This window comes from Stomoxys calcitrans, chromosome 5 (assembly GCF_963082655.1).
Source record: "Stomoxys calcitrans chromosome 5, idStoCalc2.1, whole genome shotgun sequence".
Lineage (NCBI taxonomy): Eukaryota > Metazoa > Arthropoda > Insecta > Diptera > Muscidae > Stomoxys > Stomoxys calcitrans.
The window spans coordinates 104,947,490-104,961,829 of NC_081556.1; positions in this window are offsets into that span (position 1 = coordinate 104,947,490).

Here is a 14,340-nt window from a genome sequence, read left to right on the forward strand (position 1 = left end):
GACTATGACTATGAAGTTACCATCCTTGCCAAAATTCAAAACTAAATATACTGAAGACTCGTTTAACGCCAACAAATAAATGTTAACGTTCTCTTAGTACCCTTCATTTTCTCAAACTTTTTGTTTGTTACAACAAAGAAGCAAAAAGGCTAATATTAGTGATTTACAATTGTCCATTATATGTTAAATGAAAAACGCATTTGTTGGTGGTCTCTCTCGCTCTCTTCCGAACACAGAGTTCCTTCTTCTTAATGGGGCTTTCACAACTTTTTATTGCCCTTGGTTGCCACGGACATTTGTTTTCGTTAGAATTTTGTGAGAAAAATGGGTGCAAATTTTGGCACTGGTTTGGTGAGAAAGCCATTGAATTTAAGGTGAGGAAATAACGAAAGCAAATTCACAGCAAATAGACCAAAATGCTTAAGAATATTGAATTCATGCTTTCGAGGCAGGAGCTCCCATTTGTGGAAGTAGAAAGTTAAATTATAGCTGCAGTGGCTTTGGGCATTGATTTCCTCGATGCTAGTGATGCTGATGATGGTCTTGCTAATGTTGTTCAAATGATGCATGGTAGACTTTGTAGAGGGTGGATTTTAAAGAGTTACTGAATTTAAAACAAGAGGTTGCAATCTATCTGATGCTCTAGGGCATCCAAGCGGATGGATGGCATGATATTAATCGCATGTGCATATAAAGTTTAACTACTATACAAATCTGTGATCACGGAGGGGTCACTGTCGCAATGTTCCTCCAGGAGTGATTAGATGAAAGACGGAGCTGATACGTGTCAATCGCAGATATGAGATAATGGCATTTAAACTCCCATCTCTGTACAGAATTTTGGAAAGAGACGAAATATTTGAGCCAAGACCTAGATCTGAATCTGCTTCCGTTTACCGTCGCACAGTGGGCAAAACGGCAAAAAATTGGAAATAAGTCTACAACTTTTTATCTGTTGATATTAGCGATGCAAAAGGCATTTGTTGAGAAGGACCAAGGCTTTCAGGAAATTTCTGCTGTAGGTTCATGTCTTTAATACGGGGTGAGAAACAGGGTGTCAAAATTTACCACTTTTGACTTTTCCAACCTTCTGGGGGCCATAACTTTTGATCTATTCAACCGATTTGCTTAATTTAAGAAATAAAATACGGCTAAGGAGTTATGCTATCGGGTACCGTTAACGAGACATGAATTGCTTAAATTTAATATATCCAAACTTTGACTTCGTTTTTTTCGTGTTTTTTTTTTTAATAATTTCGTCAATTTTTGAGCTATAAATTTAAAATTTCACGCTTACTGTGCCAGTACATGTATGCACAAAATAAAACAGAATCATATCAAAATATTAGCCGTTTAAAAAAATTTAAAAGCCCTGATCAAATTCAGATTAGTGTTTAACAATCTACTCTAGTTGGGATGGAGGCCACCGTAGCGCAGAGGTTACCATGTCCGCCTGTGACGCTGAACGCCTGGGTACGAATCCAGACGAGACCATCAGAAAAAAAATTTTATCGGTGGTTTTCCCCTCCTAATGCTGGCAACATTTGTGAGGTACTAAGCCATGTAAAACTTCTCCCCCAAGAGATGTCGCAATGCGCCACGCCGTTCGTACTCGGCTATAAAAAGGAGGTCCCTTATCATTGAGCTTAAAATGCCCCAGTTCCATTGTAAAATATTCAAGGGCAAAATATGCAAATATAAGCTAGTTGGGAAGGTTGTAAAGCACCATGATCCATTTGACATCGCCCGCTGATGATATTTCTTGGTTGAAATTGAAATCGCGGTACGGAATAACCAGTCAAATGCTTCTAGCAACAACACACTTTTGCTGACTTTTACATGTTTTTATGCTATACTATTCCTTGAAAAGAAAGCTTTAAATCATGGTCTAAAGCTGGACAAGTTACTGCAATGAAATCTCAATAAAATTTTTTTTTTGTCAAAAATTTGCAAATTTTTTTTTCAAGTTTTCGCAAACTTTGACTATGAAAGTAGTATCATTTCTCTCCATTTTCACAAAGTAGAGGTATTCAGAAAAGTTTAAAGTGCTAATTTGACTCATTTTGTTTTGATATCAAACTACCTCGTTATCTTAAGACCAATATGGAGAATTTTTTTTTTAATAAATTTCAAAAGTTTCTCACTGGAAAAAAAAAAATGTATGGGAATTTTTTCACTTTTTTAGGCTGAAAAATGGGGGATATACTAAGATGGGGGATATATTTATATTTGGTCATTCCGTTTGGAACACCTCGAAATATGCGTCTAAGACCCTATAAAGTATAAATATTCTTGATTGTCATGACATTTAAGTCGATCTAGCCATGTCCGTCCGTCTATCGAAGGAGTAAAGCTAGAAGCTTGAAATTATGCACAAATGTTTAGGTAGCACCTATCTACCTATATATATATATAGGTCGGATGACATTGTAAATGGGCCAAATCGGTATATGGCAGCTATATCGGTGATATAGATGCCTTATAAACCGATCTTGGGTGTTGACTTCTCGAGCTTCTAGAGGGTGTTATTCTTATCCTATTTCGCGTTATGTTTTAGTATCACTTCCAACAACTAGGCTAAGTATGGTTCAAATCGGATCATAACTTGATATAGCTGGCATATAAACCGATCTTGGGTCTTGACTTCTTGAGCTTCTAAAGGGCGCAATTTTTATCCGATTCGGTGTGAAATTTTGCACATAACGCTGAGGAATTACTTCCAACAACTGTGCCAAGTATGGTCTAAATCCGTCCATTACCTCATATAGCCGATTACCGATCTCCCGTTTAGACTTCTTGAGTTTTTGGAGAGCGCAATTCTTAACCAATTTGGTTGACATTGTGCATATGTCCTTTTGGTATGACTGAAAAAATAATGGCTCCGGACTTTGATCTTAATTGGTAACCTGATATAGCTGTCATATAAACCGATCTCTCAAATTGACATTCTGAGATTTCTTTTTTCTGAAATTTTTCTATAACTTCAAACAGCCATGGCAAATACGGTCCCTATCGGTCTTTAACTTAATGTAGATATATGAGCTATATATATATTGAAAAAGTTATTCAAAACGCGATCCATGGTGCAGAGTATATCAGATTCGGCCCGCCCAAACTTAGCACGCTTTTTATACTCTACACCACTAGTGTGGTACAGGGTATTATAACTTAGTGAATTAGTTTGTAACACCCAAAAGAAGGAGAGATAGACCCATTGATAAGTATACCGATCGACTCAGAATCACATTCTGATTTGATTTAGCTATGTCCGTCCGTCTGTCTGTCCGTCTGTCCATGTTAATTTGTGAACAAACTACAAGTCGCAATTTTCGTCCGATCGTCTTCAAATTTGGTATGGGCATGCTTTTCGGCCTAGAGATGAAGCGTATTGAAATTGGAAAAAAATCGGTTGAGATTTGGATATAGCTCCCATATATATGTTCGTCCGATTTGCAGTTATACTGCAATTAAATGGTCATTTGTTAACCGATTCTCTTGAAATTTGTTAGGTAGGATTTTCTCTTGACTGTCGACTTTACTGGTGAATTTCATAGAAATCGGTTCAGATTTAGATATACCTCTCATATATATATATATATGTATATATATATATATATATATATATATATATACATATATATATATATATATATATATATATATATATATATATATACATATATATATATATATATATATATATATATACATATATATATATATATATGTATATACATATATATATATATATATATATATATATATATATATATATATATATATATATATATATATATATATATATATATATATATATATATATATATATATATATATATATATATATATATATGAGGAGATAACCACCGCTGAAAATTTTTTCTGATGTTCTCGCCAACTTCTCACATATCACTGAGTGCTGTGCGATTCGAAATTATTAAGCTCAATGGTAAGGGGCCCGCTTTTATAGCCGAGTCCAAACGGCGTGCCGCAGTGCGATTCCTCTTTGAGGAGAAGTTTTAACATTGCATAGTACCACAAAATTTTCGCCACCATTAGGAGGGAAAACCACCACTGAAAATTTTTTCTGATGTTCTCCCCAGGATTCGAACCGAGGTGTTCAGCGTCATAAGGGAACATGCTAACCTCTGCCCTACGGTGGCCTTCTGAGAAATAGGAATGAAACCTTTTTTTTAACATTTAAGTGAAGCAGTCATCGGTATTTTTGTAATTGTGGAGGAGGAAGGAGTTACTGGCGTTACCGGACCTAATGGGATATTTCCGGCTTACTACAGAAGGAGGACGACTATTTGGCGTCGCATCTGGCCGCTATTTTCACATTATGAGACAAATGCTGATGGAGCAGGGGTCAATACCCGTTGCCCAAAATTTAAGATTTTTTCCTTATTGGTAGGATTTTAGCAATGAAAACGAGTCCAAAAACCAGAACTTTAAAATAATAATAATCTTGGAATTAAATTTTCTATTTTCTCACGGACATCACCGTCCGCTTCAAATTTTGATTTGATCGCTGATTGATCCTTATTTTAGTTTACAGATGACTGTCCATTTATTATTTTTTGAAAAATTCTTTTTTTTTAACTTTGCATCTTAACCTTAAAAAAAATTCAAAATTTATAGACCTGTCCTGTTTGTAAGGCTATGCTGCATCTTAAAACTCGATTCACTGTTGTCTTTCCCCAAGATAAATTTTGTAACTTTCAACGACCTTTTTTGACCTTTTGTTTAGATTTTGTCTTTAATAAAAAGTTCCATTCAGGATTCGCTTTCCCGACAGAGAGCATTGAGCGGCGATCGCATTGTTTGAGGACAGTGAAAAGTGATCCAGGTTAGGTTAGGTTTAAGTGGCAGTCTGCCATCAGACTCACTGAGATGTTTTCGTCCATTGTGATATCACAAGAACAGAAGAAGGAAGATGCCTTCAAGAAAAGTGATCTACCATCATTAAAACTTAGGTTTCATATGGATAGTATGATGACGATCGAGTCTATGAAACCGGGTCACATGGGTCCAGTTTTTAATACTGTCCTCATGTTGTACCTTAGCATCATTACAAGTTTCGCTTAAAACACATGGTGTTTCAATTGAAAACTCCATTTCTTCATGCTTCAATTTAAAATTCTATCATTCTACAAAAAAAAAAAAAAAAACACCACCCGATAATACCATCATTTGCCCTGACCAAGTTCATCAATATCTATTAGGGCTTGTTGGCCAGGCTGGTGTTTTCAGGCCAGGTCATCAGCGGCTGGTGTTTGTTTTACGGCTGCGTTTTGGCAGCCTCCGCGAAAATAATGGCTTTTTACTTATTAGGGATAATTAGAATTTATGAGTGAACGACGATAAAGAGACGATGGATGACCAAAAACGAAAGAAAAATGAGCGACAAATGACGGCAGTGTAAGCCGATTAGGGGCCAACGATGTTATCTGCTTAATGGACATGAGTTTTTGTTTTCAAAGTCATTATGAGCGTACGAATTTTTGTCATTTTAATTGAATGTCTGTCAGTATGTAGGTTGCCCAAAAAGTAATTGCGGATTTTTTAAAAGAAAGTAAATGCATTTTTAATAAAACTTAGAATGAACTTTAATCAGATATACTTTTTTTACACTTTTTTCTAAAGCAAGCTAAAAGTAACAGCTGATAACTGACAGAGGAAAGAATGCAATTACAGAGTCTCTAGCTGTGAAAAAATTTGTCAACGCCGACTATATGAAAAATCCGCAATTACTTTTTGGGCAACCCAATACTTTAGCAAGTATGTATGTGCTAAATACATACATCCCAGACAAGATCTTATTAAAAATGATATATTTTTAAACAGAGGTGACTTTGTGACATGTTTTGCAATGCATTGCCTCTTTAAAACAATCATTTTGGGGTAGCAAGATTTTCATTTATCATCTAGGTCTAGTGGATTAAAAAATTATTTACCCTTCCAGCAAGGTCTCCTAAAGACAATGATTTGTGATAAATTTTGCTCGCGAACATTGCATTAGGGACCAGGATAAACTTCTAGCATATCAACGGGTGTTGTCTGTTGCAAAATTTAAGCTCAATGAAGGAGGTCCCTTTTTAAGGCCGAGTCCGAAGGGTCGAATTCTCTTAGTGGAGAAGTTTTTATATGACAAAGTACCTCACAAACGTCGCGAGCATTAGGAGGAGGTAGCCACAGCTGAAATTCTTTCCGATGTTCTTGCCAGGATTTGAACCGTTCAGACGTTCAGCGTCATTGGCGTACATGCTAACATCTGCGCTAAGGCGCCCTCAGTAATGTAAGGATTTCCATATCTAGAAAAAGGTATAAGGGCGCCATGACGGATGAATTCTTGTCAATCCGCAACCCATCCAGCAAAACAAAATGCTGTCTTTCAGGATTTTAATGGTTATTAACTGAGCGGCAAATTGCATATACCTCCATGAAACAGTGACGAAACTATGGCAAAGGAATATATTGAGTTGCCCAAAAAGTAATTGCGGATTTTTCATATAGTCGGCGTTGACAAATTTTTTCACAGCTTGTGACTCTGTAATTGCATTCTTTCTTCTGTCAGTTATCAGCTGCTACTTTTAGCTTGCTTTAGAAAAAAGTGTAAAAAGGTATATTTGATTAAAGTTCATTCTAAGTTTTATTAAAAATGCATTTACTTTCTTTTAAAAAATCCCCAATTACTTTTTGGGCAACCCAATATGTATGGTCGAAGCAACAATGTTGCCTTAGATTTCTTTGAGTTGTCTCTTTAAACAAAAATGACCTACCCAGCTTTCAGTCTTCTCACACCTTTGGGCATTTGGTCATATAATCAACTGCCACGAGTCTAGTGAAGACGATTAAAAAAATATGGCGTTAACATAAGTAGAAATTAATTTTCATGTTTTCATTTTGCATAGGTATTGTATTCACACTCTCACACTGCGAATACTATACAAACACAATGTCCACTCCACTTCGGGACAGCCGTTAGGACACCTACAGCAACTGATTGACTTCTTTTTTATTGTTTCCAACTGATTTCCTCAAAGTTGTGCCATTTAAATGATTCGTTAATTTATGAACATTAAGGACATTAAGGACACTTGACTCAACAGCGTGATGTCAAAGTCAAACTATGTCCTTTTATGTGAGCAAGTCACGCAACTTGTCATGTCTCTTGGACAAACAACAATGGAAGAAACAATGGAAAGATGGGCGGTCATCGTCATCATTATGATCATCAACGAAAAATTTGTGCTTCCAAAGGCAAGAATTTAATGCTGACAGGAAAGTCAGGTTGCCATGGTTTTGTATGCTTTGCAAACTGCCATGTTCAGTATTATTTACCTTAAGTGGAAAAGGAAGGGATTGAAGAGACATAATTTAAGGCATACTTGCAATGGTGATTAATTTATATTTTTGTATAAAACTATACAAATACAAAAAAAAATAAGTAAAATAAATTAAAATGAAACATTAAAGTACAGCAATTGCAAAGTTTGGCCGGGTTGAATCTTCTATACCCTCCACCATGGATCGCATTTGTCAAGTTGTTTGGCCGATATCTCTTTATAGGCAAACCAAGGATAATGGATAAGAATTGCTATGCTATTTGAGCTATACCAAGTTATAAAACCAATTAGGCTCACTCGATGTGTTTATTGAAGACCAAAGTGTAATTCGGTGTGCAAAATTTCGGCCAAATCGGGTAAGAAGTACGCCCTATAGTGGCTCAAGAAATTAAATCGGAAGATCGGTTTATATGGGAGGTACATCAGGTTGTGAACCGATTAAAACCATACATGGCAAAGTTGTTGGAAGTCAAACAATTGTTGAAAGTCAAAAATTTTAGCCATATCTGTTAACAATTGCGTCCTCTAGCGGCTCAAGCAATCAAGATCCAAAATAGGTTTATATAAGAGTTATATAAGGTTCTAAACCGATTAAGACCGTATTTGACACAGTTGTTGGATGGTAAAAAAACCACTTCATGCAAAATTTCAGACAAATCGGTTAAAACTTGCGCCCTCTAGCGGCTCAAGAAGTCAAGATCCTAAATCGGTTTATATGGGAGCTATATCAGGTTATGAACCGATTTAGACCATACTTGGCACAGTTAGTGGAAGTGAAAACAGAACCAATTCATGCCTAATATCAGACAAATCGGTTAATAATTGCGACCTCTAGCGGCTTAAAAAAGTCAAGATCCCAGATTGGTCTATACTCGTATAGGTGCTATATCAGGCAATGAACTGATTAGGCCATACTTGGCACAAATGTTGATGGTGAAACCAAAACAACCCAAAATTGCAGCAAAATCGGATAATAATAGCGCCCTCTAGTGGCTCAAGAAGTCAAGATCAAAAATCAGGTGGTATGGGAGCTATGTTAGGCTATCAACCGAATGGGACCATACTTGGCACAGTTGTTGGAAGTCAAAACCAACAACTCCATGCAAAATTTCAGCCAAATCAAGATCCCAGATCGGTTTATATGGGTGATATATCAGGTAATGAATCGATTTAGGACATACTTGACACAGTTGTTGGTCAAACCGAAACACTACATGCTTAATTTCAGACCAATCGGTTAATAATTACGCCCTCTAGCGGCTCAAGAAGTCAAGATCCCATATCGGTTTACATAAGTGCTATATCAGGTTCTGAACCGATTTAGGTCATACTTGGCACAATTTTTGGATGTCAAAACAAAACACTTCATGCAAAATTTAATCCAAATCGGACAATAATAGCGCCCTCTAGCGGTTCAAAAAGTCAACATCCGAAATCGGGTTATATGGGAGGTATATCAGATTGTGAACCGAATAAAACCATACTTGGCACAGTTTTTGGAAATCAAAACCAACTACTTCTTGCAAAATTCCAGTCAAATCGGATTATAATAGCGCCCTTAGGCCCTTCGACATCTTTCTTCAATTTGTCGCTGATGGGTTCACATTTGGATATAGCTCCCATATAGACCGATCCTCCGATTTAGGGTCTTAGGCCCATAAAAGCCATATTTACTATCCGATTTTGCTGAAATTTGGGACAGTGAGTTGTCTTAGGCACTCCGATATTTTTCTTCAATTTGGCACTGATAGGTTCAGATTTGGATATAGCTGCCATATAGACCGATATCTCGATTTAAGGTTTTGGGCCCATAAAAGGCGCATTTATTGTCCGATGTTGCCGAAATTTGGGACAGTGGGTTAAGTTAAGCCCCTTGACATACTTCTGCAATATGGCACAGATTGGTCCAGATTTGGATATAGCTGCCATATAGACCGATCTCTCGATTTTGGGTTTGGGGCCATTTATTGTCCGATTTCTATGAAATTTTAGGCTCTTCGTTTAGGTTTTAGGCTCTTCGATATTTTTCTGTAACTTGGCCCAAATCGGTTCAGATTTGGATATAGCTGCCATGTAAACCGATATCTCGATTTGAAGTCTTGGGCCCATAAAAGGCGCATTTATAATTCGATTTCACTGAAATTTGACACAGTGACTTATGTTAGGCTTTTCGACATCCGTGTCGTATATGGTTCAGATGGGTTTATTTTTAGATATAGCTACTCAAAAGGCCAATATTTGGTAACAATGACTTGTACTTATCAGTATTTGGCCCAAATCGGAACATATTTCGATATAACTGCTATGGGACATAAGGTATGCAATTTTCACCGGATTTTGATGAATGGTAGTTTACATATATACCCGAGGTGGTGGGTTCCAAAGTTAGGCCCGGCCGAACTTTTATTTGTTTATCATAAATTGCTCTTACATTTTTATTTACAATCAATTTTCCTTAAAAACTATTAGCATTTCCCTAAATCAATTTTGCCAGAAAACGGAGAGCATTACTCATAATTTTCAACTTTTTCCAAAAGAAAAGCTAAAATCTCTACCCTCGATGGGATGTAATAAATCGTTTTGCTTTCATTTTATAACATTTTCGATTGGGGCGGCAGATTCACAAACAAAACGATAAAGAAGGCCTAAAACTTTTCACACTTCCGGAAACATTTTTCAAGTGTTCCTAAACGATTTGTGGCATTTCTTTTTCATTTCATAAGTTAAGTTTTGGGCTCCTCTTCCAACCTACAACCTACCCTCTATCTCTCTCTCTCTCAACTTTAACATAGCATTAGTATTCATGTCATTTATCAATAAAAGTTATTAATGATTTAAGGAAAACTTCATTTCAAACTACAAAAATATCATATATGTATAGCATAAAAAGGCAATCAGCTTGCTCCAAAAGCTAGAAGACACGTTTTCCCTTCTCAAAACCAACAGCTGTGTATCTTTCATTGCATAGTGGAGGGGCAAGACGTGGTAAGGTGGTGGGAAAAAAGGGCAAGAATCATAAATGTTAACAACTAAAAGTTACTCAAGATGTTGCTGGGGTATAAGCCCTATATCATAAATGAAGTTCTTTTGTGTCCAACACAAAGCAACCCAAGGAAGCTTAAAGCTAGAAGGATGACACTAACTACAGATCTGTAATATGTTTGTGGATTTTGTGGAGAGAAAAAAGGAATGATACACTTAATCAGAGGAAACATTTGATGCAGGACTCGAAGTAACTAAACAAAGTAACGAAGTAACTGGCCACATGCATTCGGTTACAGGTCGTCTAATCAAAGTCCTAATGCCATGTCCAGCGGCATTAATTGTAATATTAAATTCAATACAAAAAAATGCAAATTTTGCCCATGAACATTCCACTAAGGAACAGGGGCAAACTTCTCACATATCAATGAGTGCAGTCCGATTCCGATTTTAAGCTCAATGATAAGGGGCCTCCTTTTTATACCCGAGTCCGAACGGCATGCCGCAGTGCGACACCTCTTTCGAGAGAAGTTTTACATGGCATAGTACCTCACAAATGTTGCCAGCATTAGGAGGGGAAAACCACCGTTGAAAATTTTTTCTGATGTTCTCGCCAAGATTCGAACCCAGGCGTTCAGCGTCATAGGCGGACATGCTAACCTCTGCGCTACGGTGGCCTCAATACATAGGATGGAATAGTTGTTGTTGATCCTCGTCAAGCTCGTGGCCATTGGTTATATGAAGGCGCTAATAACCTGCCTTATCATATCGAGCATCATAGGCGCTCAGTATTTGTGCAAGAGCCGGTGCCGCCCGACCTCTCACTGAGACTCTCTGCTCGATATCGCTGATTGTCCGCCATTGTAACTACCCCGTATAGAGCATGCCACTATCCGAAACCTGTGGACACACCCGCTAGCTAGCAGCTAAGCTTCTCATGACAGCAATGAATCCCGTGCCGAGGCATGGGATATATTAGGTTATGAACTGATTTGGATTGAATTTTGTACGGATGATTGAAGACATTAGAAAACACAAGTAAAAGCGTGCTAAGTTCGGCCGGGCCGAATCTTACATACCCTCCACCATGGATCGCATTTGCTGAGTTCTTCTCCCGGCATCTCTTCTTAGGCAAAAAATGATATAAGAAAAAATTTGCTCTGCTATTATTATATTATTACATGTTGGAGACCTGTGTAAAATGTCAGCCAATTCAAATAAGAATTGCGCCCTTTGGGGACTCAAGAAGTAAAATAGAGAGATCGATTTATATGGGAGCTGTATCGGGCTATAGACCGATTCAGATCATAATAAACACATATGTTGATGGTCATGAGAGGATCCGTAGTACATAATTTCATTCCAAACGGATATGAATTGCGCACTCTAGAGGCTCAAGAAATCAAGACCCAAGATCGGTTGATATGGCAGCTATATCAGGTTATGGACCGATTTGAACCATACTTGGCAAGTTTGTTGGATATCATAACAAAACAAGTCGTGCAAAATTTCATTCCAATCGGATAAGAATTGCGCACTCTAGAGGCTCAAGAAGTCAAGATCCAAGATCGGTTGATATGGCAGCTATATCAGGTTATGGACCGTTTTGAACCATACTTGGCACATTTATTGGATATCATAACAAAACACGTTGTGCAAAATTTCATTCCAAACGGATAAGAATTGCACACTCTAGAGGCTCAAGAAGTCAAGACCCAAGATCGGTTGATATGGCAGCTATATCAGGTTATGGACCGATTTGATCCATACTTGGCACATTTTTTGGATATCATAACAAAACACGTCGTGCAAAATTTCATTCCAATCGGATAAGAATTACGCACTCTAGAGGCTCAAGAAGTCAAGACCCAAGATCGGTTTATATGGCAGCTATATAAGGTTATGGACCGATTTGAACCCTACTTGGCAAGGTTGTTGGATATCATAACAAAACACGTCGTGCAAAATTTCATTCTAATCGGATAAGAATTGCGCACTCTAGAGGCTCAAGAAGTCAAGACCCAAGATCGGTTTATATGGCAACTATATCAAAACATGGACCGATATGGCCCATTTACAATACCAACCGACCTACACTAATAAGAAGTATTTGTGCAAAATTTCAAGCGGCTAGCTTTACTCCTTCGGAAGTTAGCGTGCTTTCGACAGACAGACGGACGGACGGACATGGCTAGATAGACTTAAAATGTCGTGACGATCAAGAATATATATACTTTATGGGGTCTCAGACGAATATTTCGAGTAGTTACAAACAGAATGACGAAATTAGTATACCCCCATCTTATGGTGGGGGTATAAGAAGATGAAAAATTTCATCCAAATCGGATAGAAATTGCGGCGAGTAGGGGCCCACGAAGTCAAGTCGAAGGACCATTTTATAGCGCAGCTGTATTCTTGTCTGAACCCATTGCCCAATATTGAATCCCCCTCAACCTACATCATTAATGAGTGTCTCTGTAAAACTTCAGGCGGATATCTTTATATAATTGACAGTAATCGTGAGCTAGATTGACTAAGAATGTCAAGAATAAGGGGTCAAAAATCAATATCGAGGTGTCCCTGAGGTGGCTTAGTAAAGCCCCACCCTATGATGGTGGGTATAAAAAAGAGAATAGGGAATGTGTGCATATTCAAAGAAAAACGCCCACCTATGTAGATACTATACATCTATGTTGTGTGCCAGACTGGCATACAAAAAAAAAATTTATTAAAATATAGAGGGATAAATGATCATTAATTTGTATACCCTCCACCATAGGAGGGGGGGTATACTAATTTCGTCATTCTGTTTGTAAAACCTCGAAATATGCATTTGAGACTTCACAAAGTATATAAATTCTTGATCGTTATGACATTTTAAGTCGATCTAGCCATGTGCGTCCCTCTGTCTGTCGAAAGCACGCTTACTTTCGAAGGAGTAAAGCTAGCCGCTTGAAATTTTGCACAAATTCTTTTTATTAGTGTAGGTCGGTTGGGATTGTAAATGGGCCACATCGGTCCTTGTTTTGATATAGCTGCCATACAATCCGATTTTGCACATAGTGTTCCAGCAACTATGCGAAGTATGGTTCTAATCGGTCCATGTTTTGATATAGCTGCCATATAAACCGATCTTGTGTCTTGACTTCTTGAGCCTCTAGAGGGCGTAATTCTCGTCCGATTTGACTGAAATTTGCATGCGGTGTTTTGTTATGACTTCCATTAACTGTGCTAAGTATGGCGCAAATCGGTTACCTGATATAGCTGTCATATAAACCGATTTGGGACCTTGACATCTTGAGCCTCTAGAGGGCGCAATTCTCATCCGATTTGGCAGACATTTTTAAGAGTCAATGAGCTTTTTCCAAAACATCGTCTTCTCTTATAAGCATATATAGGGCATACCCCTATAAAATGAAAAGTGGTTTCAGTAACTTGTAGGTTAAAAATAGAGCAATTACCGTTTACATCATTTCTAAAGGCTCTGGAATTGAGGTTAAGCAGACCACCTCTTGCTCGGAAAACTATACTTATAAATGTCGGGGAGTTGCCATGTCGAAAGTATAGGGGAATATAGTATTTAAGATGTGGGTAAGGGTCGTGGTATTGTGAGGCCAGAGCCCTGTTCTCATTCAAGACCTTTTCACCTTCCATAAGGTCGCATAAAATACTATCGCGCCTTAACACTAGATCCCGATCTCTAAGACCAAAGTCAACGTCAATGCTTAGTTCAGCACCTAAATCTAACCAGCTCTTTGTCCAGTAAACCCCGACATCTATAGTCTCCTCAGCCAGAAGTCGGGGAAATCTATCACTAGGCATTGCAAGTACCTTTCTAACGTAATTAAAGAGCAGCCTGAGGGTCTCCAAAAACATACTTGGTAACCCCGTTTCGATATGCAACATATGCCACAGTTAGGCGTATTACTTGGTAAGTATTGTACCTTTTTTTATGAAGAACCTGAATAGTTTCTCTACTTGCTCATAGCTAACATGTCGCCACACCTGA